At 39.3% G+C, this 27,401-nt stretch overlaps 4 long non-coding RNA genes across 4 annotated transcripts; 2 read left to right on the top strand and 2 right to left on the bottom strand.

Annotated features, from left to right (window-relative positions):
• Positions 1-259: 259 nt before the first annotated feature.
• On the top strand, positions 260-4,625 carry LOC103461338 (uncharacterized). The gene is made up of 2 exons (XR_533098.3): positions 260-3,168; positions 4,207-4,625. It is a non-coding gene; the product is annotated as an uncharacterized LOC103461338 (long non-coding RNA).
• Positions 4,626-9,392: 4,767 nt separating this feature from the next.
• LOC145547728 (uncharacterized) lies at positions 9,393-11,394 on the bottom strand. Its single transcript, XR_014084026.1, has 7 exons — positions 11,304-11,394; positions 11,024-11,202; positions 10,855-10,928; positions 10,647-10,767; positions 10,437-10,549; positions 10,126-10,299; positions 9,393-9,837 (listed from the first exon to the last, which is right to left on the bottom strand). It is a non-coding gene; the product is annotated as an uncharacterized LOC145547728 (long non-coding RNA).
• A 2,113-nt stretch (positions 11,395-13,507) lies between these two features.
• Positions 13,508-16,136, top strand: LOC145555246 (uncharacterized). The gene is made up of 2 exons (XR_014091350.1): positions 13,508-14,679; positions 15,718-16,136. It is a non-coding gene; the product is annotated as an uncharacterized LOC145555246 (long non-coding RNA).
• Positions 16,137-22,353: 6,217 nt separating this feature from the next.
• LOC145547750 (uncharacterized) lies at positions 22,354-23,588 on the bottom strand. Its single transcript, XR_014084058.1, has 3 exons — positions 23,513-23,588; positions 23,007-23,097; positions 22,354-22,899 (listed from the first exon to the last, which is right to left on the bottom strand). It is a non-coding gene; the product is annotated as an uncharacterized LOC145547750 (long non-coding RNA).
• Between the last annotated feature and the right edge of the window lie 3,813 nt (positions 23,589-27,401).

Genomic DNA, 27,401 nt, shown 5'->3' with positions numbered 1-27,401 from the left:
TCATTTCATGTGTGTAAATCATAAACTATAAAACATGAAGGAAGAACAATTTTTTTTTGCATGTAAAACTCCTTAATATTTTTCTGCTTTCAATACTCAATGAAGTTCGCAAATATGCAAAAAAAGGTGGTAAAGACACAAATGAGACATTTGATATTTACATCAGTTACTAAAATGGTTTGATGTTGAGCTAAAAAACTTATTACTTAGAACTTGTCTTATTGCTGGGACAATTATTTCAAAAAACTCTAGAACAAAATTTAATTTTTTTTTCTTTGCCTCACTACTTTCTAAATAAATACTTACTTGAAAAACTGAAGCTCGACTGAATTTCTTGAAGTAATATGTTCAACGTATATCTCTTCAAATGGATGAATTCCTATAGGAGCTGCTCTTTATTGACAAACGTTCCAAAAGCGCCTTATGACAAGTCAGTCTATGTGACATCACAATGCTCAACAGAACCTGCCCACAATTCATTTCTGGCTTTTTTTAAATTAATTCCAAACATTTAAAAAACAATAATGTACAAAAAAATGTCCATTCAGTTTAATGGTTTAATGTTTGGACGTTGTTTTAATTCCAGTCGAACCGTTTCATAGTGTCACACCAGACTGAAATGCAAAAACTTGTTGTGGTTCTGATCTTACAAAGTTTGAATTTCTATTTTCCCCTGAGGTTATAAAATTCTTCTGAGAACAATTTTTGAATATTTTCTTGTAACTGTTCATTATGTCCACTTTTGTTTATATTGGAGAAAAATGGGTGGCTGATAACGTTATCGACCAAAATTATAACTTTTAATTTCTCAAAAACGAAAGCTGTACAAACCAGTTATAATGGCACAAACGAAGTAGCTCACTTTGGTTTGTTTTGGAGCAATATGGGAGGATGGTGACCTCTGGATGACCAAAAATAATAATTTTCAATATCTCAGAAACCAAACCAGCACAAACCAAAATTTTAATGGCACAAACGAGCACTAGCCACTCAGGCTATTTGCTGGAATTTTTTACGTGGGGTAGGTGTCAGCTTCACTCAGGTCTTACAGATGTAAACAAACTTGCTGCACAAACAAACATAACTGACCTAACAAATGACACAGAGGACAAATTACAAATATTAGCTGATCAGACCAATTAAGACACAATAGGGGTAACTAAAATACAATACCAAATAACACAAAAAGAAATAACAGTAAGGCTAAGTTTGGCTAAACTAAAGACTCAAAAATGAAAATCAAAACTATTAAACCTTGAATACTAATATTTACTAAAATACAAAACTTACCTAAATAAAGAAACTACAAATTACCCCTGCCAGCAGGAACTAGTGGTGCAGTTCAATCAATGTTTATTCAGTGGGACTTTTATACTTTAAAAAAAAAGCTAATAAATATATCCTATGCAGCCTTACAGTCACAGTGAACTGTGACTATTTCTCCATATGGTTCGTGTCTGACCACGAACAGACACGAACACTGGGTTTCTGTGAATAGGTCAACTATTCGGTGTGAATATTGCGTCCTACAAGGACTCAACATTAACGTACAACTCCAGCATGAATTTGGGTTTACAGAAGATAAATAAATTATTTACCAGGAGATCCAAACTCATAGAAATAACACAGATTAGTCCGTTGTCAGTGGGTAAATCCTCGAGATTATAAGACTTTTTTACAGATAATACGGATCTGGCATCAATCAGAACTGATGCCAGATCATCTTATTTTAGCAATATTATTCACCAAAGCAGAAATAGCCCAAAAGTGTTATTTAATATTATCAGCAGTATTGTTTCTCTTCCAGCACATCAATTTTATTGACCTCAAATGATGACTGCAATATGTTCCTCAGCTTCTTTAGAAACAAGGTGATGGACCTGAAAACCAACATAGCTTTGAGCTCATCTACTTTTAATAAAGTAGATGTCATAAAAATATGACATTATTTGTAATATTTTTTATATATAAGTTTGAGGACAGACGGTGCGGACAACAATGCTAGAGTTTACAGTGACCACTTTCTAACAGGAAACAATCGGACCATTTAAATTGTATTTTTAGATATTTTATTGGACAGTTACTTAGACAGGCAAGCATTCATATGTAAGGTAAGATATATTATTTTTATTCCGTTGTGTGGTTGTCCTCGGAGTGCTAATGTTGCCAGCAGCTAGCTCAGTGCCAAGTCACGGACAGAAAATATGTTTATTCAGTGAGACTTTCATGCTAAAAAATAAAAAATAAAGCTAACTAAAGTAAATATAACCTATCCAGCCATATAGTCACCATGAGCTGTTATATCCCCCCACATGCTTCGTGTCTGGCCACGAACGGTCTTTAGTTGAAATTTATTTAAACTACTAGCACGTTAAGGAGTGACGTGGGTGCTACATCGTCTGGTTTTCAGTCACGTGACCCGGATGACCCGCGAAATTCAGACGGAGGGCCAGAAGGGGATTTCCACAGTTAAAAAAAGTAAAATAGATTAAGAGTATGCTAATGCCCTAAATAGGTTGGAACAGTGAAAGCATCTCGAAAAAATACGCGTATATTCAACACATAATCCGTATTATCTCGGTAAAAAAAGACTTCTCTTATAATATTGAGGATTTAACCGCATCGATGCGATCCACATAACTAACTGGAGCTGCAGACCTCATGTACAACAAGCAAGAAGAAAGCTTTCATCAGCCTGGAGAATACAATCATTTAGTTTGAAGTTGGGTCAAGCAATTAGCATTTGAAGAAGCATTAAATTGCCGTGGACTTGTTTGTAGCACACTTAACCCTTGTGCGTGTGAGGACTGAGGCAAATAATACAAGTTTTACGTGTGGTTCGTCAGTTGGACCCCATTTCTAGACATAGGGGTTAAAATTATGCTATTTTAAGCAATCAGTCTGTGATAACAATACTACCGCTAACTACGATCTAACCCATGTTATTTCTATGAGCTTTGATCTCATTAATTTAGCTTCTGTAAACCCAAATTGATGCTGGAGTTGTACGTTAATGTTGAGTCGTTCTAGGAAGCTGGATTCAGGTCCAATGTAGGTCAACGATTGCTCCGATCTACAGAAACCCCATGTCCATGTCTGGACATGCATAGTGTCCAGACACGAAGCGTATGGGGGAATAGTCACAGCTCATGGTGACTGTATGACTCGGTATGTTATATTTAATTTATTTAGCTTTTATTTTTTTATTCTTTAGCATGAAAACCCCACTGAATAAACGTTATATTTTCTACCTGCTAACAACGGTTAGCACTCTGAGGACAACCATGCCAGGACATAAAAATATATCTTACCTTACATATGAATGCGTGTCTTTCTAAGTAACTGTCCCATAAAACATCTGAAGATACAATTTAAACGATGCGAGTGTTGCCCGTTAGAAAGTGGGCGCTGCAAACTAGTACTGTTAGGTTCTGTACCTCCTGTTTTAGCCATTGTACGTGCGAGGACTGAAGCAAACGTAGAGGTCTATGGAAAATGATACAGATTTGACGTGTGTGGGGTCGGTTGGATCCCATTTCGACATACAAGGCAGATTGTTGATCCCCTTATCCCCTTTTTTTTGGTACATTTTTTAAAATGAACTCCCTTGTGACCAACTACCTTCGAAACACGAAATTAACGTTTATCTTTCTCTCTATTAGAACGGTTGGAACAACCGTACAAGACTCAGACTTGAGGCATTTTGATGCTGGATCAACAGAAATAAATGGGCTGTATTTACGTCTGACCCTCGATGTGCATTGGTGACATCGATACTACGTCTTCTGAAACCCAGAATTGACGGAGCAGTCAGTTATAATTGTAGTTTACTAAGATGTATTTGTAAACAAACAGAGCTGAAACTCAAAGATTTAACTGACAGCATCCGATTGTGGTTGTGGTAACAAATCTAACTACAAATATTGTTCTTTGAACTCTTACAAAGCAAACTTGCCCAGCTCCTTAAAATCTTAAATTTAAATGTTAAACAATTTCCATCCATGTGTGGTAATGTGGCCTCGGTTTTCATTTCCATCCATGTGTGGTAATGTGGCCTCAGAACTCCAAAAAAAGGAAAACCATCTGTGTTTCTTATATTGTCTTTTGATTGCTTGTTATATTTTGAAGTTATGTACTTTCTTGGGTTTAGTTGAGTTAAACCTTTGAGTTACTGTTTTGCATGTTTTCTGATTGGTTATTTTTGAGGTCACGTGCCCGGATACCTGGAGAGGCCCACTACACTGGGGCAGGTGCTATGAATCTGCTTAAGTAGCATGGAGACTGGGAAGGACAGAAGAAGGCAATACGCAGCTAGAAAAGGAGCAGACGGACTTGGGGTGATCACGTTGTTGGAGCTGAAGGACGGTGTATGCGGACCGGTGGACTAGACGGGGGGACTGGTCGCCGTAGAGGAGCGGGCGGCTGGATCATTGACGAGGTTCGCCAGGAACTGGAGGATTTAACCGGATCGTGCCAAGAAGGGGTTGAGAGTGGTGGAGGACCGCGCCCTTTCTTCCTTGCCCAGCTAAGACAATTACAGATGTGCTTATTGACTTATTGTCAAGGACTGCCTGCACCTCCTTGTCTTTAGATTATTTGTCTTCTAAATAAATTATTGTAACTTTTATGGGTTCGTTGTGAAACTGTCCACAATCCCTGCAGTTATTTATTTGGTACACCACTCGGGTGCCACACATCCATCCATTTTCTTTACACCCTTGTCCCTAGTGGGGTCGAGAGGGTTGCCGGTGCCTATCTCCAGCTAACGTTCCGGGCGAGAGACGGGGTCACCCAGGACAGGTCGCCAGTCTGTCGCAGGGCAACACAGAGACACACAGGACACACAACCATGCACACACACACACTCACACCTAGGGGCAATTTGGAGAGGCCAGTTAACCTGACAGTCATGTTTTTGGACTGTGGGATGTTAAACAATTTAAAATCTTTTAATTTATCAAATTTAATTGCATTGATATTCTAATATTCCATTTATGCCTTGGGCCAGTTCTAAATGTGATGAGCATTACATTGTGTTCTGAGATCAACGAACTGATGACTTAATTTGGATTTAACAGAATTGCAAATAACTGATATTTCTTTTAATTGTGCATTTTTTATTTGCTGTTTTTTAGATTCTATAGTTTTGGGTTTAAGTATTGTCAGCGATGTCTTCCAGTAACATAATTACACAGTAATACCTTACGTTTCCTGTCAACATCTACCAAACCCCGGTGGACAGCCTCGGTGCCTCGAGCCTAGCAAGTTTTCTGAAGGAAACCCTGCACATACCATGCAATGTTGCAGTTTCTCACATTCAGTTGTGTGTAGGTTGGAAGGAATGTTCACCCCCCAACCTACACATAGGTAGTTGTATCATAGTCAGATCAGGAATTGCTGCATATTTGTCGACTCATCATTGACGATACAAATCTTCCATCTCACAACATCCTATAAAAGTCTAAGGACAGAGATTTACTGACTTGGAGTGTTACGGGCGCCCTCAAATGCCATAAAAGAAGAATGAGTGGATACAACATCAGTAACCATTTGAAATATTTTGAGGCCTTTATTTTTAAAACACAAGTCAAGAGTATGTGGACAGAAGCCCAGGCATGTTGGCATATGCCTGGGAACAGCTGAACTGACATGTGCACGGCTCCTTCTGGCCCTCTGTCATGCACAATTCTCCTTCAACCATGGACCCATCGCCCCCCTAAGGTGTAGGCAATTGCTCCAAGGTGTGGACCTCCTTCAAGTGTGGGTGAGCAGCTCCTCTCCAAGTATTGAGCCACAACCTCCCACACCCGTGCATCTGGCTCACATCTCCACTTCTCTCACACATTGGCCATGTGGAACGGAAGCCCCTCGTCCAAATAGACCAAAGTACCCATCTGGCCTTAGGAGCCTCCCATTCTGGTACCTTAATGGAAGCAGACAGTAGTCACAGGAGGACATTGGAGTACAGTGAATTCATTGACATTTTTATCAGTGAGGAAGATAACTGAATTTTTATAGGGAGAAACTTCCTGCAAAACTGGACTTGGGATAACGGTCTCCTAGAAACACCTGATCCCTTTGGTCGTCCTTCATTGAAAACCTTGAATCGCTCTTAGTCTGATCCCTCCCCAATGGCAACCTGCCTTGGGAAGCCTCACTACTGGCTGAACCCCAAGACAAAATCTCCATCTGGTTCATAGGGATACTCAAACCCCTCCACCACGTTAAGGTGGCGATTCTGCGGAGGGGTCACCAGCAGATCGCGATGGATGTTTAATCCAAGGGATTCCCCCATCCTGAGCAAGCACAAGGCAACAGTGGAGAGGAAAACTCCCTTTAAAAGGGAGAAACCTCCAGCAGAACCAGGCTCAGGATGAGCAGCCATCTGCCGAGGCTGGCTGGCTTCAAGAGGGCAAAAATAAAAAAAACTAAACACAATCATGTCAGCAAATCTCTGAAAGAAGGAAGACAGATTTAGTTACAATATTAGTATACATTACACATGTTAAAAAAGGGACATATGGGAAAGTAGTAGTTACTTAAATTCACAACATGGAATTGTAGAGATTGCCAATCCATCCCAGGGCAACACAGTGTCACACAGGACAAACAACCATGCAGCACACACTCACAAGTAAGGAGAATTTGGACGGGCCAATTAACAGTCATATTTTTACTGTGGGAGGAAGCCGGAGTACCCGGAGAGAACCCACGCATGCCACTTTTAGTACCTCTGAACCTCTTTGCTGAAAGGCAACAGTGATATCAACTGCGCCATTGTGCAACTCCTTAGGACAATCTAAGGACCAATTGACCTAACAGTCATGTTTTTACTGTGGGAGGAAGCCGGAGTACCCGGAGAGAACCCACGCATGCCACTTTTATTATCGCTGAACCTCTTTGCTGCAAGTCAACAGCGCTATCAAGTGCGCCACTGTGCAGCCCTCATATTCGATACAAAAATTTACATTATTACAGTATAAATGGACCATGGGAATCTACATAGCTCTTGTAAAACTGAATAATTTAACCCCATCATTCTAGATTTGTGTATGCCTGGTGGAGAAAGTTGCACTATTACATTGCTTAGGACAATGCAACAAAACCAGGGATTTTTGGGAGAAGGTTCAGAAAATAATAAGAATTATTTCAAAAGATGTTTTAATGGAACATGCTCTATTTAGAGAGAGACAGGACAATAAACCATGCAATACACACTCGCACCTAAGTAAGATTTGGACAGACCAATTGACCTAAGTCATGTTTTTACTGTGGGAAGAAGCCGGAGTACCCGGAGAGAACCCACGCATGCCACTTTTGGTTCCTCTGAACCTCTTTGCTGAAAGGCAACAGTGATATAAACTGCGCCATTGTGCAACTCCTTAGGACAATCTAAGGAGTATATGGACAGACCAATTAACCTAACAGTCATATTTTTACTGTGGGAGGAAGCCGGAGTACCCGGAGAGAACCCACGCATGCCACTTTTATTATCGCTGAACCTCTTTGCTGCAAGTCAACAGCGCTATCAAGTGCGCCACTGTGCAGACCCATTGTGCAGCCCTCTTTCTCAATCCATTAGAATAAAACCTTCATTTACCAAGTACACCATGTACTCTAAAGTTATATAGGCAGGTGTAATTAGGGTTTCCCCAGTTATTATTTACCTTTAGAGTCACAAAGTGAAAGGACCCAACATTATCAGCCTGTAAGCCAAGAGAGATACAAATTAGGGAGGTTAGAATGATAATCCATAGTTATAAATAGACAACAGAAACAAAGGAGATCAGTCTTAAAGTGCATGGAAGCCTAGTTCAACTGGTCTTGCTGTAAATATATTTTGCATAGTTTTTCTCAAGATAGCAAGGCAATTATACTGTTATTTTGCTAACCAGAAAACAAAATGTTATGTAGTAACACTGTGATTTTATTCTTTGTTATCAAGAGGCAACAAAAATGATTGATTTGTGATAAGTGTTGTGACTTTTTTTTACACATATCCATCCATCCATCCATTGTCTTCCACTTATCCGGGGTCGGGTTGCGGAGGCAGCAGCTTCAGAAGGGAGGCCCAGACTTCCCTCTCCCCAGCCACTTCTTCCAGCTCCTCTGGGGGAACCCCAAGGCGTTTCCAGGCCAGCCGAGAGACATAGTCCCTCCAGCGTGTCCTGGGTCTTCCCCGAGGCCTCCTCCCGGTGGGACGTGCCCGGAACACCTCACCAGGGAGGCGTCTAGGAGGCATCCTTACCAGATGCCCGAGCCACCTCAACTGGCTCCTCTCGATTTGGAGGAGCAGCGGCTCTCCTCTGAATCCCTCCCGGATGACCGAGCTTCTCACCCTATCTCTAAGGGAGAGCCCAGTCACCCTGCGGAGGAAACCCATTTCGGCCGCTTGTATCCGTGATCTCGTTCTTTCGGTCATGACCCAAAGCTCATGACCATAGATGAGGGTGGGAACGTAGATGGACCGGTAAATCGAGAGCTTCGCTTTTTGGCTCAGCTCTCTCTTCACCACGACGGACCGGTACAACGCCCGCTTCACGGCAGACGCTGCCCCAATCCGCTGGTCGATCTCCTGCTCCCTTCTTCCCTCATTCGTGAACAAGATCCCCAGATACTTAAACTCCTCCACTTGAGGCACGACGACCCTCCTGACCCAGAGAAGGCACTCTACCCTTTTCCGGCTGAAGACCATGGCCTCAGATTTGGAGGCACTGAGCCTCATCCCGGCCACTTCACACTTGGCCGCGAACCGTTCCAGCAAGAGCTGCAGATCACGATCTGATGAAGCCAACAGGACCACATCATCCGCAAAAAGCAGAGATGCAATCCTAAGGCCACCAAAACGGATCCCCTCAACACCTCGGCTGCGCCTAGAAATTCTGTCCATGAAGGTAATGAACAGAATCGGTGACAAAGGGCAGCCTTGGCGGAGTCCAACTCTCACCGGAAACGAGCCCGACTTACTGCCGGCAATACGGATATACACATATATGTACAATTTGCATTATAAGTGACAGCTGTTGCAGTTTCCCCACAATAAAAAGTGAACAGAAATGTTCAGTAAAAAAAATCCAAGTCTCTGTCCTGATTGAAGAAGCTTCCACTCCGTAACAATAAGAGGTTCACTTTTTTTTGTCAAGACATAATAAGTCTTATTAATAAGACATAATAAAAGTCTTATTAAAAAGACATAATGAAAATCTTAATAAGACATAATAAAGGTCTTAATTAGATTTATGCCAAAATATATATACATTTTTGTCCTTAAATGATGGCCAAAAAAAATCAACAGCTGTTTGCATTCGTCAAGTTCATTGCTCTCTTTTGTTATTGAATCCTAATTATTCCAACAAACACTTTCTGAGGCTGTGCATGCAGGTGGGGCATGGTGTTGCATTTAGGCACTATTTCTAGACAACATAATTGCTACAAACTTGACTCATTAATTTTTCAATGCTATCAGTTACATTCTCACTCAACAGCTCTGGAAGTGCAGAATTATCATCATTTTTAATGGTTGAAATGTAAATTTTCATTGGAGCATTTTGAATGAACAATAATACTGTATGTATCTGCCATTTTATTTAAAGTGGGGGAGTTTTATATTGAATGCTAGTAATACCCAGTGAAGAAACTTATGGTTGTATGTTAGGAAAGATGCTCAATATTTATAACAGGGTCAGTCACTCTGGGCTTCTGTAATAACTGTATTTGGTTAATAAAATGTTAATTTGACATATTTACAGGAAGTTTGAAGGTCTGTAATTGGTCTCCATTTTCATCATAGAGGAAAGTTCCCAGTAAATTCTCCTCATCTTCTAAATTCTTCTTCCCCTGAGACAAAATTAGATAAAAATGCAGTTCATTGTCTTGTTCTCTCTATATAGGGGAAAATTAGTTGGTGTATCTAAAACATATCACATCCTGAGATGAGCAGAAATTCATTAGTGCAGACAGAAAGTTTGCATAGTTTAGAATGTGATCAAATGATGTCATACTGAATCATTGCTATCACATTTTAAAGGCTAAAATATAAAACTATACTATAGGTGGATATATATATATATATATATATATATATATATATATATATATTTTTGACACTCGTTTTACTTGACTTACATAGACAGAAAATTCTCTAGGAGCACTAGAGATTGAGGAAGTTGGGGAAACAGATTTGGGAATATGTCCCAGGGACACATGAGTGATGGTGGCTTTGTGGGACAGCGCTATCGATAAACGTCCCGGGAAATCTGCAAAGGGCCAGCATTGCCCTGGATTCAGACGAGTTCTTCCCTGAAAACAGAGAGCAAAACAAAGTTTAGGTGGCGTACCAAGACTAAGAGAAAAGAAAATCCTCAAGCCTAATATTACATCAAAAAGAAACACCACATTTTCTAATATTCATTTAATGATCTGAGTGTCATTCAGACCTTAATAACAACGTTTGGGTTCACAAGTGGTCTCCTTAAAGTTACCCCTAACAATCGACATGCCTTATTGCTCCGATATGTTTTTGATGTTGTTTTGTATAATATCAGTGCTCCTGTTCACAAAACACAAAAACAGCAATAATGTGAGTCAGAAAAATGTAATACCGAAAAATTGAAAACTAGTTTATGATCTTATTTGTAATGGTTCACCTTGAGACTCCAGAGCAAAGTTGGGCAACAGATCTGCTTGTGGTAGAAGGTAGTCAAGCTTTGACTCCATCAACTGCAGCTTGGAGAGATCTCCCTGATCCTTACTTCCAGAGATTGTAACCTGTACACAATATAATAGTTAACAGCTTGTTCTCATGTTTGCTTAGAATAATTAAATCAGTGTTAAGATTAGGAAGAGAAAGCCTACCATGTCTGTTAGAGTTGGTTTAACACATAACTCTGATGGTCGCGAGTGCAGGGAAATAATCCGACAAATACAAGCTGATGAACATGAGCAGAAGATGTGAGATAACATTTAAAATACAGGCTTTCTATAACACTTCCAAACTGACAGTTTGTAGAAAGAGAGTATTTACCAAAAGCAATAAAGACAACAACGGCAAAGCGAAAGACATAACAACAATGCATCAGAGTGTCCATCATCTGGTTTTCTTGGTCAATCATATCATTCTCCTCTTGACTACGAAACCTTTCTCTAAATGTTACGTCCCCATTTACAGGGCGGTTTACAGGGGGGCGTGTTCTGCGCCTCCATCTGACCCAAGACAGAAAATATACACGTGAGTAAAGATGTACATTGATCAGCAGATGACTGTATAAAACATAAAAGTAAAAATAAATGCTGATTTAATATACCTGAAAGGTGTCTCTTTATATGAAATAACTGGTTGTCCATTGATATCATAATATCCATTTGTTCTCAATCGTTCACTTGTTCTTAGCATGACTGTAAAAACCACAAAGACATGGAAAGAAAGGTGGTCAGTGACTGGCACAAAACTTCATTTAATGTTCATCAAATCATCATTTAGTTAACGATCATGTTAAATCTATCATTTCATGTGTGTAAATCATAAACTATCTATAAAACGTGAAGGAAGAACAATTTTTTTTGCATGTAAAACTCCTTAATATTTTTCTGCTTTCAATACTCAATGAAGTTCGCAAATATGCAAAAAAGGTGGTAAAGACACAAATGAGACATTTGATATTTACATCAAACAGTTACTAAAATGGTTTGATGTTGAGCTAAAAAACTTATTACTTAGAACTTGTCTTATTGCTGGGACAATTATTTCAAAAAACTCTAGAACAAAATTAAATTTTTTTTTCTTTGCCTCACTACTTTCTAAATAAATACTTACTTGAAAAACTGAAGCTCGACTGAATTTCTTGAAGTAATATGTTCAACGTCTATCTCTTCAAATGGATGAATTCCTATAGGAGCTGCTCTTTATTGACAAACGTTCCAAAAGCGCCTTATGACAAGTCGGTCTATGTGACATCACAATGCTCAACAGAACCTGCCCACAATTCATTTCTGGCTTTTTTAAATTCATTCCAAACATTTAAAAAACAATAATGTACAAAAAAATGTCCATTCAGTTTGAATTGTTTAATGTTTGGACGTTGTTTTAATTCCACAGTCAAACTGTTTCATAGTGTCACACCAGACTGAAATCCAAAAACTTCTTGTGTTTCTGATCTTACAAAGTTTGAATTTCTATTTTCCCCTGAGGTTATAAAATTCTTCTGAGAACAATTTTTGAATATTTTCTTGTAACTGTTCATTATGTCCACTTTTGTTTATATTGGAGAAAAATGGGTGGCTGATAACGTTATCAACCAAAATTATAATTTTTAATTTCTCAAAAACGAAAGCTGTACAAACCAGTTATAATGGCACAAACGAAGTAGCTCACTTTGGTTTGTTTTGGAGCAATATGGGAGGATGGTGACCTCTGGATGACCAAAAATAATAATTTTCAATATCTCAGAAACCAAACCAGCACAAACCAAAATTTTAATGGCACAAACGAGCACTAGCCACTCAGGCTATTTGCTGGAATTTTTTACGTGGGGTAGGTGTCAGCTTCACTCAGGTCTTACAGATGTAAACAAACTTGCTGCACAAACAAACATAACTGACCTAACAAATGACACAGAGGACAAATTACAAATATTAGCTGATCAGACCAATTAAGACACAATAGGGGTAACTAAAATACAATACCAAATAACACAAAAAGAAATAACAGTAAGGCTAAGTTTGGCTAAACTAAAGACTCAAAAATGAAAATCAAAACTATTAAACCTTGAATACTAATATTTACTAAAATACAAAACTTACCTAAATAAAGAAACTACAAATTACCCCTGCCAGCAGGAACTAGTGGTGCAGTTCAATCAATGTTTATTCAGTGGGACTTTTATACTAAAAAGAAAAAAAAAGCTAATAAATATATCCTATGCAGCCTTACAGTCACAGTGAACTGTGACTATTTCTCCATATGGTTCGTGTCTGACCACAAACAGACACGAACACTGGGTTTCTGTGAATAGGTCAACTATTCGGTGTGAATATTGCGTCCTACAAGGACTCAACATTAACGTACAACTCCAGCATGAATTTGGGTTTACAGAAGATAAATAAATTATTTACCAGGAGATCCAAACTCATAGAAATAACACAGATTAGTCCGTTGTCAGTGGGTAAATCCTCGAGATTATAAGACTTTTTTACAGATAATACGGATCTGGCATCAATCAGAACTGATGCCAGATCATCTTATTTTAGCAATATTATTCACCAAAGCAGAAATAGCCCAAAAGTGTTATTTAATATTATCAGCAGTATTGTTTCTCTTCCAGCACATCAATTTTATTGACCTCAAATGATGACTGAAATATGTTCCTCAGCTTCTTTAGAAACAAGGTGATGGACCTGAAAACCAACATAGCTTTGAGCTCATCTACTTTTAATAAAGTAGATGTCATAAAAATATGACATTATTTGTAATATTTTTATATACAAGTTTGAGGACAGACGGTGCGGACAACAATGCTAGAGTTTACAGTGACCACTTTCTAACAGGAAACAATCGGACCATTTAAATTGTATTTTTAGATATTTTATTGGACAGTTACTTAGACAGGCAAGCATTCATATGTAAGGTAAGATATATTATTTTTATTCCGTTGTGTGGTTGTCCTCGGAGTGCTAATGTTGCCAGCAGCTAGCTCAGTGCCAAGTCACGGACAGAAAATATGTTTATTCAGTGAGACTTTCATGCTAAAAAATAAAAAATAAAGCTAACTAAAGTAAATATAACCTATCCAGCCATATAGTCACCATGAGCTGTTATATCCCCCCACATGCTTCGTGTCTGGCCACGAACGGTCTTTAGTTGAAATTTATTTAAACTACTAGCACGTTAAGGAGTGACGTGGGTGCTACATCGTCTGGTTTTCAGTCACGTGACCCGGATGACCCGCGAAATTCAGACGGAGGGCCAGAAGGGGATTTCCACAGTTAAAAAAAGTAAAATAGATTAAGAGTATGCTAATGCCCTAAATAGGTTGGAACAGTGAAAGCATCTCGAAAAAATACGCGTATATTCAACACATAATCCGTATTATCTCGGTAAAAAAAGACTTCTCTTATAATATTGAGGATTTAACCGCATCGATGCGATCCACATAACTAACTGGAGCTGCAGACCTCATGTACAACAAGCAAGAAGAAAGCTTTCATCAGCCTGGAGAATACAATCATTTAGTTTGAAGTTGGGTCAAGCAATTAGCATTTGAAGAAGCATTAAATTGCCGTGGACTTGTTTGTAGCACACTTAACCCTTGTGCGTGTGAGGACTGAGGCAAATAATACAAGTTTTACGTATGGTTCGTCAGTTGGACCCCATTTCTAGACATAGGGGTTAAAATTATGCTATTTTAAGCAATCAGTCTGTGATAACAATACTACCGCTAACTACGATCTAACCCATGTTATTTCTATGAGCTTTGATCTCATTAATTTAGCTTCTGTAAACCCAAATTGATGCTGGAGTTGTACGTTAATGTTGAGTCGTTCTAGGAAGCTGGATTCAGGTCCAATGTAGGTCAACGATTGCTCCGATCTACAGAAACCCCATGTCCATGTCTGGACATGCATAGTGTCCAGACACGAAGCGTATGGGGGAATAGTCACAGCTCATGGTGACTGTATGACTCGGTATGTTATATTTAATTTATTTAGCTTTTATTTTTTTATTCTTTAGCATGAAAACCCCACTGAATAAACGTTATATTTTCTACCTGCTAACAACGGTTAGCACTCTGAGGACAACCATGCCAGGACATAAAAATATATCTTACCTTACATATGAATGCGTGTCTTTCTAAGTAACTGTCCCATAAAACATCTGAAGATACAATTTAAACGATGCGAGTGTTGCCCGTTAGAAAGTGGGCGCTGCAAACTAGTACTGTTAGGTTCTGTACCTCCTGTTTTAGCCATTGTACGTGCGAGGACTGAAGCAAACGTAGAGGTCTATGGAAAATGATACAGATTTGACGTGTGTGGGGTCGGTTGGATCCCATTTCGACATACAAGGCAGATTGTTGATCCCCTTATCCCCTTTTTTTTGGTACATTTTTTAAAATGAACTCCCTTGTGACCAACTACCTTCGAAACACGAAATTAACGTTTATCTTTCTCTCTATTAGAACGGTTGGAACAACCGTACAAGACTCAGACTTGAGGCATTTTGATGCTGGATCAACAGAAATAAATGGGCTGTATTTACGTCTGACCCTCGATGTGCATTGGTGACATCGATACTACGTCTTCTGAAACCCAGAATTGACGGAGCAGTCAGTTATAATTGTAGTTTACTAAGATGTATTTGTAAACAAACAGAGCTGAAACTCAAAGATTTAACTGACAGCATCCGATTGTGGTTGTGGTAACAAATCTAACTACAAATATTGTTCTTTGAACTCTTACAAAGCAAACTTGCCCAGCTCCTTAAAATCTTAAATTTAAATGTTAAACAATTTCCATCCATGTGTGGTAATGTGGCCTCGGTTTTCATTTCCATCCATGTGTGGTAATGTGGCCTCAGAACTCCAAAAAAAGGAAAACCATCTGTGTTTCTTATATTGTCTTTTGATTGCTTGTTATATTTTGAAGTTATGTACTTTCTTGGGTTTAGTTGAGTTAAACCTTTGAGTTACTGTTTTGCATGTTTTCTGATTGGTTATTTTTGAGGTCACGTGCCCGGATACCTGGAGAGGCCCACTACACTGGGGCAGGTGCTATGAATCTGCTTAAGTAGCATGGAGACTGGGAAGGACAGAAGAAGGCAATACGCAGCTAGAAAAGGAGCAGACGGACTTGGGGTGATCACGTTGTTGGAGCTGAAGGACGGTGTATGCGGACCGGTGGACTAGACGGGGGGACTGGTCGCCGTAGAGGAGCGGGCGGCTGGATCATTGACGAGGTTCGCCAGGAACTGGAGGATTTAACCGGATCGTGCCAAGAAGGGGTTGAGAGTGGTGGAGGACCGCGCCCTTTCTTCCTTGCCCAGCTAAGACAATTACAGATGTGCTTATTGACTTATTGTCAAGGACTGCCTGCACCTCCTTGTCTTTAGATTATTTGTCTTCTAAATAAATTATTGTAACTTTTATGGGTTCGTTGTGAAACTGTCCACAATCCCTGCAGTTATTTATTTGGTACACCACTCGGGTGCCACACATCCATCCATTTTCTTTACACCCTTGTCCCTAGTGGGGTCGAGAGGGTTGCCGGTGCCTATCTCCAGCTAACGTTCCGGGCGAGAGACGGGGTCACCCAGGACAGGTCGCCAGTCTGTCGCAGGGCAACACAGAGACACACAGGACACACAACCATGCACACACACACACTCACACCTAGGGGCAATTTGGAGAGGCCAGTTAACCTGACAGTCATGTTTTTGGACTGTGGGATGTTAAACAATTTAAAATCTTTTAATTTATCAAATTTAACTGCATTGATATTCTAATATTCCATTTATGCCTTGGGCCAGTTCTAAATGTGATGAGCATTACATTGTGTTCTGAGATCAACGAACTGATGACTTAATTTGGATTTAACAGAATTGCAAATAACTGATATTTCTTTTAATTGTGCATTTTTTATTTGCTGTTTTTTAGATTCTATAGTTTTGGGTTTAAGTATTGTCAGCGATGTCTTCCAGTAACATAATTACACAGTAATACCTTACGTTTCCTGTCAACATCTACCAAACCCCGGTGGACAGCCTCGGTGCCTCGAGCCTAGCAAGTTTTCTGAAGGAAACCCTGCACATACCATGCAATGTTGCAGTTTCTCACATTCAGTTGTGTGTAGGTTGGAAGGAATGTTCACCCCCCAACCTACACATAGGTAGTTGTATCATAGTCAGATCAGGAATTGCTGCATATTTGTCGACTCATCATTGACGATACAAATCTTCCATCTCACAACATCCTATAAAAGTCTAAGGACAGAGATTTACTGACTTGGAGTGTTACGGGCGCCCTCAAATGCCATAAAAGAAGAATGAGTGGATACAACATCAGTAACCATTTGAAATATTTTGAGGCCTTTATTTTTAAAACACAAGTCAAGAGTATGTGGACAGAAGCCCAGGCATGTTGGCATATGCCTGGGAACAGCTGAACTGACATGTGCACGGCTCCTTCTGGCCCTCTGTCATGCACAATTCTCCTTCAACCATGGACCCATCGCCCCCCTAAGGTGTAGGCAATTGTTCCAAGGTGTGGACCTCCTTCAAGTGTGGGTGAGCAGCTCCTCTCCAAGTATTGAGCCACAACCTCCCACACCCGTGCATCTGGCTCACATCTCCACTTCTCTCACACATTGGCCATGTGGAACGGAAGCCCCTCGTCCAAATAGACCAAAGTACCCATCTGGCCTTAGGAGCCTCCCATTCTGGTACCTTAATGGAAGCAGACAGTAGTCACAGGAGGACATTGGAGTACAGTGAATTCATTGACATTTTTATCAGTGAGGAAGATAACTGAATTTTTATAGGGAGAAACTTCCTGCAAAACTGGACTTGGGATAACGGTCAGTCTCCTAGAAACACCTGATCCCTTTGGTCGTCCTTCATTGAAAACCTTGAATCGCTCTTAGTCTGATCCCTCCCCAATGGCAACCTGCCTTGGGAAGCCTCACTACTGGCTGAACCCCAAGACAAAATCTCCATCTGGTTCATAGGGATACTCAAACCCCTCCACCACGTTAAGGTGGCGATTCTGCGGAGGGGTCACCAGCAGATCGCGATGGATGTTTAATCCAAGGGATTCCCCCATCCTGAGCAAGCACAAGGCAACAGTGGAGAGGAAAACTCCCTTTAAAAGGGAGAAACCTCCAGCAGAACCAGGCTCAGGATGAGCAGCCATCTGCCGAGGCTGGCTGGCTTCAAGAGGGCAAAAATAAAAAAAACTAAACAAACACAATCATGTCAGCAAATCTCTGAAAGAAGGAAGACAGATTTAGTTACAATATTAGTATACATTACACATGTTAAAAAAGGGACATATGGGAAAGTAGTAGTTACTTAAATTCACAACATGGAATTGTAGAGGTTGCCAATCCATCCCAGGGCAACACAGTGTCACACAGGACAAACAACCATGCAGCACACACTCACAAGTAAGGAGAATTTGGATGGGCCAATTAACAGTCATATTTTACTGTGGGAGGAAGCCGGAGTACCCGGAGAGAACCCACGCATGCCACTTTTAGTACCTCTGAACCTCTTTGCTGAAAGGCAACAGTGATATCAACTGCGCCATTGTGCAACTCCTTAGGACAATCTAAGGACCAATTGACCTAACAGTCATGTTTTTACTGTGGGAGGAAGCCGGAGTACCCGGAGAGAACCCACGCATGCCACTTTTATTATCGCTGAACCTCTTTGCTGCAAGTCAACAGCGCTATCAAGTGCGCCACTGTGCAGCCCTCATATTCAATCCATCAGAACAAAGTCTAGACTATTACAGTATAAATGGATGATGAGAATATACATCACTCCTGTAAAACTGAATAATTTAACGCCATCATTCTAGATTTGTGTATGCATGGTGGAGAAAGGAGCACCATTACATTGCTTAGGACAATGCAACAAAACCAGGCCTTTTTGGGAGAAGGTTGAGAAAATAAGAATTATTTAAAAAGATGTTTTAATGGAACATGCTCTATTTAGACAGAGACAGGACAATAAACCATGCAATACACACTCACACCTAAGTAAGATTTGGACAGACCAATTGACCTAACAGTCATGTTTTTACTGTGGGAGGAAGCCGAAGTACCCGGAGAGAACCCACGCATGCCACTTTTAGTACCTCTGAACCTCTTTGCTGAAAGGCAACAGTGATATAAACTGCGCCATTGTGCAACTCCTTAGGACAATCTAAGGAGTATATGGACAGACCAATTAACCTAACAGTCATATTTTTACTGTGGGAGGAAGCCGGAGTACCCGGAGAGAACCCACGCATGCCACTTTTATTATATCTAAACCTCTTTGCTGCATGGCAACAGTGCTATCAAGTGCACCACTGTGCAGACTCATTGTGCAGCCCTCATTCTCAATCAATTAGAATAAAACCTTCATTTACCAAGTACACCATGTACTCTAAAGTTATATAGGCAGGTGTAATTAGGGTTTCCCCAGTTATTATTTACCTTTAGAGTCACAAAGTGAAAGGACCCAACATTATCAGCCTGTAAGCCAAGAGAGATACAAATTAGGGAGGTTAGAATGATAATCCATAGTTATAAATAGACAACAGAAACAAAGGAGATCAGTCTTAAAGTGCATGGAAGCCTAGTTCAACTGGTCTTGCTGTAAATATATTTTGCATAGTTTTTCTCAAGATAGCAAGGCAATTATACTGTTATTTTGCTAACCAGAAAACAAAATGTTATGTAGTAACACTGTGATTTTATTCTTTGTTATCAAGAGGCAACAAAAATGATTGATTTGTGATAAGTGTTGTGACTTTTTTACACATATCCATCCATCCATCCATTGTCTTCCACTTATCTGGGGTCGGGTTGCGGAGGCAGCAGCTTCAGAAGGGAGGCCCAGACTTCCCTCTCCCCAGCCACTTCTTCCAGCTCCTCTGGGGGAACCCCAAGGCGTTTCCAGGCCAGCCGAGAGACATAGTCCCTCCAGCGTGTCCTGGGTCTTCCCCGAGGCCTCCTCCCGGTGGGACGTTCCCGGAACACCTCACCAGGGAGGCATCCAGGAGGCATCCTTACCAGATGCCCGAGCCACCTCAACTGGCTCCTCTCGATTTGGAGGACCAGCGGCTCTCCTCTGAATCCCTCCCGGATGACCGAGCTTCTCACCCTATCTCTAAGGGAGAGCCCAGTCACCCTGCGGAGGAAACCCATTTCGGCCGCTTGTATCCGTGATCTCGTTCTTTCGGTCATGACCCAAAGCTCATGACCATAGATGAGGGTGGGAACGTAGATGGACCGGTAAATCGAGAGCTTCGCTTTTTGGCTCAGCTCTCTCTTCACCACGACGGACCGGTACAACGCCCGCTTCACGGCAGACGCTGCCCCAATCCGCTGGTCGATCTCCTGCTCCCTTCTTCCCTCATTCGTGAACAAGATCCCCAGATACTTAAACTCCTCCACTTGAGGCACGACGACCCACCTGACCCGGAGAAGGCACTCTACCCTTTTCCGGCTCAAGACCATGACCTCGGATTTGGAGGCACTGAGCCTCATCCCGGCCGCTTCACACTCGGCCGCGAACCGCTCCAGCAAGAGCTGCAGATCACGATCTGATGAAGCCAACAGGACCACATCATCCGCAAAAAGCAGAGATGCAATCCTAAGGCCACCAAAACGGATCCCCTCAACACCTCGGCTGCACCTAGAAATTCTGTCCATGAAGGTAATGAACAGAATCGGTGACAAAGGGCAGCCTTGGCGGAGACCAACTCTCACCGGAAACGAGCCCGACTTACTGCCGGCAATACGGATATACACATATATGTACAATTTGCATTATAAGTGACTTATTTACAATTGTATGTTAAGCATAATTTACATTATTATTAACTGAATTTAACATGACTGTATATGATTACAAAAGCTGAAGTGAAACATATTTAAGTGCGAGGCATGATTTATTTGGATAAAGGAAGTCTTTTATTTTGAAGAGTGCTTAACAGGATCTGGTTCTGTATTGTCACTTTTTTGCTTCTGTTGATTTTGTTTGCTAGGTAACGAACAGCTGTTGCTGTTTCTCCTCAATAAAAAGTGAACAGAAATGTTCAGTAAAAGAAATCCAAGTCTCTGTCCTGATTGAAGAAGCTTCCACTCCGTAACAATAAGAGGTTCACTTTTTTTTGTCAAGACATAATAAAAGTCTTATTAAAAAGAAATAATAAAAATCTTAATAAGACATAATAAAGGTCTTATTAATTAGATTTATGCCAAAATATATATACATTTTCGTCCTTAAATGATGGCCAAAAAAAATCAACAGCTTTTTGCATTTGTTCAAGTTCATCGCTCTCTGTTTGTTGGAATAATTAGGATTCAATAACAAAACTTTCTGAGGCTGTGCATGCAGGTGGGGCATGGTGTTGCATTTAGGCACTATTTCTAGACAACATAATTGCTACAAACTTGACTCATTAATTTTTCAATGCTATCAGTTACATTCTCACTCAACGGCTCTGGAAGTGCAGAATTAACATCATTTTTATGGTCGAAATAGAAATTTTCATTGGAGCATTTTGAATGAACAATAATACTGTATGTATCTGCCATTTTATTTAAAGTGGGGGAGTTTTATATTGAATGCTAGTAATACCCAGTGAAGAAACTTATGGTTGTATGTTAGGAAAGATGCTCAATATTTATAACAGGGTCAGTCACTCTGGGCTTCTGTAATAACTGTATTTGGTTAATAAAATGTTAATTTGACATATTTACAGGAAGTTTGAAGGTCTGTAATTGGTCTCCATTTTCATCATAGAGGAAAGTTCCCAATAAATTCTCCTCATCTTCTAAATTCTTCTTCCCCTGAGACAAAATTAGATAAAAATGCAGTTCATTGTCTTGTTCTCTCTATATAGGGGAAAATTAGTTGGTGTATCTAAAACATATCACATCCTGAGATGAGCAGAAATTCATTAGTGCAGAAAGAAAGTTTGCGTAGTTTAGAATGTGATCAAGTGATGTCATACTGAATCATTGCTATCACATTTTAAAGGCTAAAATATAAAAATATACTATAGGTGGATATATATATATATATATATGTTTTGACACTCGTTTTACTTGACTTACATAGACAGAAAATTCTCTAGGAGCACTAGAGATTGAGGAAGTTGGGGAAACAGACTTGGGAATATGTCCCAGGGACACATGAGTGATGGTGGCTCTGTGGGACAGCGCTATCGATAAACGTCCCGGGAAATCTGCAAAGGGCCAGCATTGCCCTGGATTCAGACGAGTTCTTCCCTGAAAACAGAGAACAAAACAAAGTTTAGGTGGCGTACCAAGACTAAGAGAAAAGAAAATCCTCAAGCCTAATATTATATCAAAAAGAAACACCACATTTTCTAATATTCATTTAATGATCTGAGTGTCATTCAGACCTTAATAACAACGTTTGGGTTCACAAGTGGTCTCCTTAAAGTTACCCCTAACAATCGACATGGCTTATTGCTCCGATATGTTTTTGATGTTGTTTTGTATAAAATCAGTGCTCCTGTTCACAAAACACAAAAACAGAAATAATGTGAGTCAGAAAAATGTAATACCGAAAAATTGAAAACTAGTTTATGATCTTATTTGTAATGGTTCACCTTGAGACTTGAGAGCAAAGTTGGGCAACAGATCTGCTTGTGGTAGAAGGTAGTCAAGCTTTGACTCCATCAACTGCAGCTTGGAGAGATCTCCTTGATCCTTACTTCCAGAGATTGTAACCTTTACACAATATAATAGTTAACAGCTTGTTCTCATGTTTGCTTAGAATAATTAAATCAGTGTTAAGATTAGGAAGAGAAAGCCTACCGTGTCTGTTAGAGTTGGTTTAACACATAACTCTGATGGTCGCGAGTGCAGGGAAATAATCCGACAAATACAAGCTGATGAACATGAGCAGAAGATGTGAGATAACATTTAAAATACAGGCTTTCTATAACACTTCCAAACTGACAGTTTGTAGAAGGAGAGTATTTACCAAAAGCAATAAAGACAACAACGGCAAAGCGAAAGACATGACAACAATGCATCAGAGTGTCCATCATCTGGTTTTCTTGGTCAATCATATCATTCTCCTCTTGACTACGAAACCTTTCTCTAAATGTTACGTCCCCATTTACAGGGCGGTTTACAGGGGGGCGTGTTCTGCGCCTCCATCTGACCCAAGACAGAAAATATACACGTGAGTAAAGATGTACATTGATCAGCAGATGACTGTATAAAACATAAAAGTAAAAAAAAGAAAAAATGCTGATTTAATATACCTGAAAGGTGTCTCTTTATATGAAATAACTGGTTGTCCATTGATATCATAATATCCATTTGTTCTCAATCGTTCACTTGTTCTTAGCATGACTGTAAAAATCACAAAAACATGGAAAGGTGGTCAGTGACTGGCACAAAACTTCATTTAATGTTCATCAAATCATCATTTAGTTAACGCTCATATTAAATCTATCATTTCATTTGTGTAAATCATAAACTATGTATAAAACGTCAAGGAAGAACAATTTTATTTGCATGTAAATCTCCTTAATATTTTTCTGCTTTCAATACTCAATGAAGTTCGCAAATATGCAAAAAAAGGTGGTAAAGACACAAATGAGACATTTGATATTTACATCAAACAGTTACTAAAATGGTTTGATGTTGAGCTAAAAAACTTATTACTTAGAACTTGTCTTATTGCTGGGACAATTATTTCAAAAAACTCTAGAACAAAATTAAATTTTTTTTTCTTTGCCTCACTACTTTCTAAATAAATACTTACTTGAAAAACTGAAGCTCGACTGAATTTCTTGAAGTAATATGTTCAACGTCTATCTCTTCAAATGGATGAATTCCTATAGGAGCTGCTCTTTATTGACAAACGTTCCAAAAGCGCCTTATGACAAGTCGGTCTATGTGACATCACAATGCTCAACAGAACCTGCCCACAATTCATTTCTGGCTTTTTTAAATTCATTCCAAACATTTAAAAAACAATAATGTACAAAAAAATGTCCATTCAGTTTGAATTGTTTAATGTTTGGACGTTGTTTTAATTCCACAGTCAAACTGTTTCATAGTGTCACACCAGACTGAAATCCAAAAACTTCTTGTGTTTCTGATCTTACAAAGTTTGAATTTAAATTAATTTTTTTCCTCTGAGGTTATAAAATTCTTCTATTGAAAACAATTTTAAAATATTTTCTGGTAACTTTCATGTCCACTTTTGTTTATATTGGAGAAAAATGGGTGGCTGATAACGTTATCGGCCAAAATTATAACTTTTAATTTCTCAAAAACGAAAGCTGTCCAGACCACAGTTTTAATGGCACAAACAAAGTAGCTCACTTTGGTTTGTTTTGGAGCAATATGGGAGGATGGTGACCTCTGGATGACCAAAAATAATAATTTTAAATATCTTAGAAACCAAAACAGCACAAACCAAAATTTTAACGGCACAAACCTACACAAACGAGCACCATTTTTTTTACGTGGGTAGGTGTCAGCTTCACTCAGTTTTTATAGATGTAAACAAACTGGCTGCACAAACAAACATAACTGACCTAACAAATGACACATGAGACAAATTACACATATTAGCTGATCAGACCAATTAAGACACAATAGGGGTAACTTAACAGAATATTATACCAAATAACACAAAAACAAATAACAGTAAGGCTAAGTTTGGCTAAACTAAAGACCCAAAAATGAAAATCTAAACTATTAAACCTTAAATACTAATATTTACTAAAATACAAAACTTACCTAAATAAAGAAACTACAAATTACCCCTGCCAGCAGGAACTAGTGGTGCAGTTCAATCAGCGTTTATTCAGTGGGACTTTTATACTAAAAAGAAAAAAAAAGCTAATAAATATATCCTATGCAGCCTTACAGTCACAGTGAACTGTGACTATTTCTCCATATGGTTCGTGTCTGACCACAAACAGACACGAACACTGGGTTTCTGTGAATAGGTCAACTATTCGGTGTGAATATTGCGTCCTACAAGGACTCAACATTAACGTACAACTCCAGCATGAATTTGGGTTTACAGAAGCTAAATAAATTATTTACCAGGAGATCCAAACTCATAGAAATAACACAGATTAGTTCGTTGTCAGCAGGTAAATCCTCGAGATTAAGTCTTTTTTACAGATAATACGGATCTTGCATCAGGCAGAACTAATGCCAGATGATCTTATTTTTGCAATATTATTCACCAAAGCAGAAATAACCCAAAAGTGTTATTTAATATTATCAGTCGTATTGTTTCTCTACTGGCACATCAATTTTATTGACCTCAAATGATGACTAAAATATGTTCCGCAGCTTTTTTAGAAACAAGGCGATTGACCTGAAAACCAACATAGCTTTGAGCTTATCTATTTTAATAAAGTAGATGACATTATTTTTATGACAAATAATGTCATAAAAATATGACATTATTTGTCATATTTTTATACATAAGTTTGAGGACAGGCATTATAATATGTAAACTATTATTGTAAACTGTCAATGCTAGAGTTTACAGTGATTACTTTCTAATAGGAAACAATCGGATCGTTTAAATTGTATTTTCAGATATTTTCTTGGACAGTTACTTATAAAGACAAGCATTCATATCTAAGGTAAGATATATTATTTTTATGCCCTTGCGTGGTTGTCCTCAGAGTGCTAATGTTGCTAGCAGCTAGCTCAGTGCCGAGTCAAAGACAGAAAATATGTTTATTCAGTGAGGCTTTCATGCTGAACAAAATAAAAAAGCTAAATAAAGTAAGTATAACCTATCCAGCCATACAGTCATCATGAGCTGTTACTATTCCCCCACATGCTTCGTGACTGGCCTCTGTGTAGCCGAAATTGATTTAAACTACTAGCACGTTAAAGAGTGACGTGGGTGCTACATCATCTGGCTTTCAATCACGTGACCCGGACGACCCGCGAAATTCAGACGGAGGGCCAGAAGGGGATTTCCACAGTTAAAAAAAATGTGAAAAATTGATCAGAGTATGCTAATCCCCTAAATAAGTTGGAACAGAGGAGGCATCTCGAAAAAATACACGTATATTTCACATATAATCCGTATTATCTCGGTAAAAAAAAAGACTTCTCTTAAAATCTTGAGGATTTACCCGCATCAAGGTAATTCATGTAACTAACTGGAGCTGCAGACCTCATGTACAACGAGCCAGAAGAAAGCTTTCATCAGCCTGGAGAATACAATTATTTAGTTTGAAGTTGATTTAAAGAAGCATTAAATGGCAGTGGACTTGTTTATAACCCTTGTGCTTGCTAGGATTGAGGCAAACGTAGAGCACTGTGTGGTAAATAATATAAGTTTTACGTGTGTGGCGTCGGTTGGACCCCAATTCTAGACATAAGGGTTAAAATTGTGCTATTTTAAATAATCAGTCTATGATAACAATACTACCGCTAACAACGAGTCTATGAGCTTGGATCTCATGGTAATTAATTGATTTAGCTTCTGTAAACCCAAATCCATGTTGGAGTTGTAAGTTAATGTTGAGTCGTTGTAGGAAGCTGGATTCAGGTCCAACGTAGGTCAATGATTGCTCCGATCTACAGAAACCCCATGTCCATGTCTGGACATGAATATAGTGTCGGAGCAGCCAATGAGGGGTCTACTCTTATATTATGTCTTTGCCTGCTGCTACCATGTGCTTGTTCTAAATGAAAATGAGCACTTTCTTCTTTGATTTCCAATTTTGACTTCTAATGATTCACTTCCTGCTAAAGAGCTCCTTGGTGGCTGAAGAAAAATCCACAGAAAAGCCGCACCGGGCTACAAGCCACATGGTTCAAAGTGTAAGAAAAAAGTAGCGGCTTATAGTCAGAAAAACACGGTAATACAAATTTCTCTACCAGCATTCTGAGATACTACAGATATTGTTTTCTAGAATAAATGTTGCTAGAAGTTGTGCTGCAATCAGGAGTAAATAAGAGGAAACAGGGCAGCCCTGTCTCATGCCTCTGGATACTGGAAATCTGGGACAGGTGCCATGCTTCAGTTTAATACAGCAGTTACCTTTTTTGTAAAGAGTCTGAATAAAATATTGCCCGAAACCAAATTTTTCTAAGGCCCAATACATAAAGCCTTGCTCTAAAGAGTTAAAAGCCTTATAAAAGTCTAAAAACAAAAAGCTGTTATCATTTATTAGTTCTAAATAGTCTAGTAGTAGATCCAGTACTTGACAACCAATTACTACCTGGTAATTTGTTGTTTTTAAGACTTCAAATAGCCTCTTCTACTTCCTGTAGAGTTAATCAGGGATCTGATTGTTTCAGTAACATCCTCATATGAGAGAAGACTGTTGTTAATCTTCCAACAGACAGCTCTACAAATGCCGGGTGTCGAGAGTGAAAGGCTTAAAGTGATTATTTTATGATCTGAGAAAGGAGCAGGATATTAGCAGCAGCAGAATCGACTTGCTTTGCTCCCAGCCAAAAGTCAATACGGGACTTTTTAGAAAGGTTTTTGGTACTCCATGTAAAAAATATATGTGTAGGAAATTTTTCCCTAAAAATGTCTAAAACATCAAATTTATCCATAAAAATTTTCAGGTAGCCACTGGATGAGTTAGAGTTGCTAGGAGAGTATCTGTCTACATTATTATCATGAACCACATTGAAATCACCACTGAAAA

Source organism: Poecilia reticulata, chromosome 16 (genome assembly GCF_904066995.2).
Source record: "Poecilia reticulata chromosome 16, P_reticulata-male-v2, whole genome shotgun sequence".
Lineage (NCBI taxonomy): Eukaryota > Metazoa > Chordata > Actinopteri > Cyprinodontiformes > Poeciliidae > Poecilia > Poecilia reticulata.
The sequence above is the reverse complement of the archived record's forward strand: the minus strand, read 5'-3'. Positions and strand labels throughout refer to the sequence as shown.